We start from the raw sequence: 6,000 nt of genomic DNA, 5'->3' as shown, positions 1-6,000 counted from the left end.
TAATAAACATTGTTACTTTGACACGGTCTGCATCTGGGTCTTACCTTGATTCCTGATAGGATCAGCGCAGGAGGGAGTGAAACGGAACCTCAAGGTTTCTAAAGACATGCACTACTGCAGGGATGTAACTTAATTCAAAGACCAACCCAGTGTCATAACTTGAGAGTGAAATGTATACATGCTGTGGATACACGTGACAGCTTCCCAATTTGTTTCCATTTGTTATATATATTATGTGCTTGTGTCATATCATGATATGTCTGCAGTACATGTCTACATCAGTCATTTGTAACCGGTTTTTATCAAGAATCTCTCTGTACTTTGCTCCGTTCATCTTTCCCTCGATCCTGACTAGTCCTCCAGTCCCTGCCGTTGAAAAACATCCCCACAGCATGATGCTGCCACCACCATGCTTCAACGTAGGGATGGTGCCAGGTTTCCTTCAGACGTGACGCTTGGCATTCAAGCCAAAGAGTAAGATCTTGGCTTCAGCAGACCAGAGCTTGGAGATTTTGGCAAACTCCAAGCAGGCTGTCATGTGCCTTTTACTGAGGACTGGCTTCCGTCTGGCACTCTACCAATCAAGCCTGATTGGTGGAGTGCTGCAGAGATGGTTGTCCTTCTGGAAAGAACTCTGGAGCTCTGTTAGCGTGACCATCGGGTTCTTAGTTATCTCCCTGACCAAGGCCCTTCTCCCCCAATTGCACAGTTTGCTGGGTGGCAAGCTCAAGGAAGAGTCTTGGTGGTTCAAAACTTCTTCCATTTAAGATTGATGGAGGACACTGTGTTCTTGGGAACCTTCAATGCTGCAGACATTTGTTGGTATCCTTCCCCAGATCTGTGCCTCGACACAATCCTGTCTCGGAGCTCTACGTACAATTAATTCGACCTCCTGGCTTGGTTTTTGCTCTGACATGCACTGTCAACTGTGGGACCTTTATATAGACTGGTATGTGCCTTTTCAAATCATGTCCAATCAATTGAATTTACCACAGGTGGACTCCAATCAAGTTGTAGAAACATCTCAAGGATGATCAATGGATGCAGAACGCACCTTAGCTCAATTTTGAGTCTCATCGCAAAGGGTCTGAATACTTATGTCAATATGATATTTCTGTTGTTTTATTTGAATGCATTTGCAAACATTTCTAAAAACCTTTTTTTGTTTTGTCATGATGGGGTATTGTGTGTGATGATGAGGATTTATTTTTTATTTAATCCATTTAAGAATAAGGCTGTAACACAACAAAATGTGGAAAAAGTCAAGGGGTCTGAATGCGTCCGGAAAGTATTCAGACCCCTTGACTTGTCTATATATAAGGTCCCACAGTTGACAATGTATGTCAGAGCAAGAACTCATCCATGAGGTTGGGGGAATAGTCTATAGATCATTATGGGGTATTATGTGTAGATTGATGAGGGAAAAAAACTATTTAATACATTTTAGAAAAAGGCTTTTAGGTAACAAAACATGGAAAGAGTCAAGAGGTCTGAATACTTTCCGATTGCACTGTACAAAATACTGTGTATATACATGTCAAATATATTTGCCCACTACATACTCACCTAGTTATATCTTTACAATAGTGTTTATTTAAAGCACCCCGGAATCGTTACATGATTATAAAAAATTCCTGAAAGGACAGCTCTGATTTTCTGTTCCACAATTTGAGTTGTCATTTCCCAAATAATCCATCTAAATCTTTCATAAAACCCCCTCTCTATCTATCACTGGTTTAAAAAATCTGACATTTCAGTCCATTGGTATATTTGCTCCAGGTTGTAGCCATAAGCATAAAGCAGCTGTCAAATGCAATAAGCTTTGATTGAGTCCTCAGGTCCCCTAAACATTACCCAGAGCAACAAAATAGAGTGGCTTAAAATAACAGGTGAATAAAACGGACTTGTTGTTGATACTAGACCATAATATAAAATAATATAACTTGAATTCAATCTAAATCAAGGTATTGGATTCAATCAAATGTGTGGAGCATGAAAAATCCTGAATTGTTGGATTGATAAAGGCAAACCTTTCACTTGCATTTATAGAATCATGCAGTGACAGTCCTTGTGACCTGCTGTTATTCAATAAAACTTACACTGAGTGTACAAAACATTATGAACACCTGCTCTTTCCATGACATTGACTGACCAGATGAATCCAGGTGAAAAGGTCAACATGGGACAGCATCCCTGTGGAAGAACTTTGAAACTTTGAAGAGTCCATGCCCCGACGAATTGAGGCTATTCTGAGGGCAAAAGGGGGTGCAACTGAATACTAGGTAGGTGTTCTTAATATTTTGTGCACTCAATGTATATACAGTGCCTTGCAAAAGTATTCACCCCCTTGGTGTTTTTACTATTTTGTTGCATTACAACCTGTAATTTAAATTGATTTTTATTTGGATTTCATGTAATAGACATACACAAAACAGTCCAAATTGGTGAAGTGAAATGAAAAAAATAACTTGTTTCAATTTTTTTTTAATTCAAATAACAGAAAAGTGGTGCGTGCATATGTATTCACCCCATTTGCTATGAAGCCCCTAAAAAAGATCTGGTGCAACCAATTACCTTCAGACGTTACGATATTAATTTTATAAAGTCCAACTGTGTGCAATCTGTGTCACATGATCTGTCACATGATCTCCGTATATACAGTGGGGAGAACAAGTATTTGATACACTGACGATTTTGCAGGTTTTCCTACTTACAAAGCATGTAGAGGTCTGTAATTTTTATCATAGGTACACTTCAACTGTGAGAGAAGGAATCTAAAACAAAAATCCAGAAAATCACATTGTATGATTTTTAAGTAATTTATTTGCATTTTATTGCATGACATAAGTATTTGATACATCAGAAAAGCAGAACTTAATATTTGGTACAGAAACCTTAGTTTGCAATTACAGAGATCATACGTTTCCTGTAGTTCTTGACCAGGTTTGCACACACTGCAGCAGGGATTTTGGCCCACTTCTCCATACAGACCTTCTCCAGATCCTTCAGGTTTCGGGGCTGTCGCTGGGCAATACGGACTTTCGGCTCCCTCCAAAGATTTTCTATTGGGTTCAGGTCTGGAGACTGGCAAGGCCACTCCAGGACCTTGAGATGCTTCTTACGGAGCCACTCCTTAGTTGCCCTGGCTGTGTGTTTCGGGTCGTTGTCATGCTGGAAGACCCAGCCACGACCCATCTTCAATGCTCTTACTGAGGGAAGGAGGTTGTTGGTCAAGATCTCGCGATACATGGCCCCATCCATCCTCCCCTCAATACGGTGCAGTCGTCCTGTCCCCTTTGCAGAAAAGCATCCCCAAAGAATGATGTTTCCACCTCCATGCTTCACGGTTGGGATGGTGTTCATGGGGTTGTACTCATCCTTCTTCTTCCTCCAAACACGGCGAGTGGAGTTTAGACCAAAAAGCTCTATTTTTGTCTCATCAGACCACATGACCTTCTCCCATTCCTCCTCTGGATCATCCAGATGGTCATTGGCAAACTTCAGACGGGCCTGGACATGCGCTGGCTTGAGCAGGGGGACCTTGCGTGCGCTGCAGGATTTTAATCCATGACGGCGTAGTGTGTTACTAATGGTTTTCTTTGAGACTGTGGTCCCAGCTCTCTTCAGGTCATTGACCAGGTCCTGCCGTGTAGTTCTGGGCTGATCCCTCACATTCCTCATGATCATTGATGCCCCACGAGGTGAGATCTTGCATGGAGCCCCAGACCGAGGGTGATTGACCGTCATCTTGAACTTCTTCCATTTTCTAATAATTGTGCCAACAGTTGTTGCCTTCTCACCAAGCTGCTTGCCTATTGTCCTGTAGCCCATCCCAGCCTTGTACAGGTCTACAATTTATCCCTGATGTCCTTACACAGCTCTCTGGTCTTGGCCATTGTGGAGAGGTTGGAGTCTGTTTGATTGAGTGTGTGGACAGGTGTCTTTTATACAGGTAACGAGTTCAAACAGGTGCAGTTAATACAGGTAATGAGTGGAGAACAGGAGGGCTTCTTAAAGAAAAACTAACAGGTCTGTGAGAGCCGGAATTCTTACTGGTTGGTAGGTGATCAAATACTTATGTCATGCAATAAAATGCAAATTAATTACTTAAAAATCATACAATGTGATTTTCTGGATTTTTGTTTTAGATTCCGTCTCTCACAGTTGAAGTGTACCTATGATAAAAATGACAGACCTCTACATGCTTTGTAAGTAGGAAAACCTGCAAAATCGGCAGTGTATCAAATACTTGTTCTCCCCACTGTATATCCCTGTTCTGAAAGGCCCCAGAGTCTGCAACACCACTAAGCAAGGGGAACCACCAAGCAAGCGGCACCATGAAAACCAAGGAGCTCTCCAAACAAGTCAGGGACAAAGTTGCGGAGAAGTACAGATCAGGGTTGGGTTATAAAAAAATATCAGAAACCTTGAACATCCCACGGAGCTCCATTTTAAATCCATTATTAAAAAATGGAAAGAATATGGCACCACAACAAACCTGCCAAGAGAGGGCTGCCCACCAAAACTCATGGACCAGGCAAGGAGGGCATTAATCAGAGGCAACAAAGAGACCAAAGATAACCCTGAAGGAGCTGCAAAGCTCCACAGCAGAGATTGGAGTATCTGTCCATAGGACCACTTTAATCCGTACACTCCACAGAGCTGGGCTCGGAAGAGTGGCCAGAAAAAAGCCATTGCTTAAAGAAAAAATAAGCAAACACGTTTGGTGTTCGCCAAAAGGCATGTGGGAGACTCCCCAAACGTATGGAAGAACATACTCTGGTAAAATGAGACTAAAATTGAGCTTTTTGGCCATCAAGGAAAATGCTATGTCTGTCACAAACCCAACACCTCTCATCACCCGAGAACACCATCCCCACAGTGAAGCATGGTGGTGGCAGCATCATGTTGTGGGGAGGTTTTTCATCAGCAGGGACTGGGAAATTGGTCAGAATTGAAGGAATGATGGATGGTGCTAAATACAGGGAATTCTTGAGGGAAACCTGTTTCAGTCTTCCAGAGATTTGAGACTGGGACGGAGGTTCACCTTCCAGTAGGACAATAACCCTAAGCATACTGCTAAAGCAACACTCGGGTGGTTTAAGGGGGAACATTTAAATGTCTTGGAAGCCCAGACCTCAATCCAATTGAGAATCTGTGGTATGACTTAAAGATTGCTGTACACCAGCAAGAACCCATCCAACTTGAAGGAGCTGGAGCAGTTTTGCCTTGAAGAATGGGTAAAAATCCCAGTGGCTAGATGTGCCAATCTTATGGAAACATATCCCAAGAGACTTGCAGTTGTAATTGCTGCGAAAGGTGTCTCTACAAAGTATTGACTTTGGGAAGGTGAATAGTTATGCACGCTCAAGTTTTCAGTTTTTTTGTCTTATTTCTTGTTTGTTTCACAATAAAAAAATTGTTTGTATCTTAAAAGTGGTAGGCATGTTGTATAAATTAAATGATTCAAACCCCCCCCATAAATGTTTTAAATTCCAGGTTGTAAGGCAACAAAATAGGAAAAATGCCAAGGAGGGTGAATACGTACAGGACGCAGACCGCCCTGTACGTGTCGGTTCAATAACACTGAGAATTGTGCCCACTGCAGGGATGTGTTCCTATCAATTAATTGAGGATCACCACTACTGTTCATTGTCCAGAACACTGCCCTACAAAGGCAAAACGAAGTAACTACATTGTGTTTTACAGCAAAATATGGATTCAAAGTATTTTTCTGTAAAGACACAGCAATTTCCAATATTTCATGATATATTCTGATCATCCTGCTTATTCTTGTGCCAGGAAACTAAATATCACATTAATCAGATAAAATACACTATATATACAAAAGTAAGTGAACACCCCTTCAAATTAGTGGTTTCGACTATTTCAAGGTGTATTAAAATTGAGCACACAGACATGAAATCTCCATACACAAACATTGGCAGTAGAATGGCCTTACTGAAGACCACAGCGACTTTCAACGTGGCACCGTCATAG

This window comes from Salvelinus alpinus, chromosome 1, assembly GCF_045679555.1.
Source record: "Salvelinus alpinus chromosome 1, SLU_Salpinus.1, whole genome shotgun sequence".
NCBI lineage: Eukaryota > Metazoa > Chordata > Actinopteri > Salmoniformes > Salmonidae > Salvelinus > Salvelinus alpinus.
Note: the sequence above shows the minus strand (reverse complement) of the source record.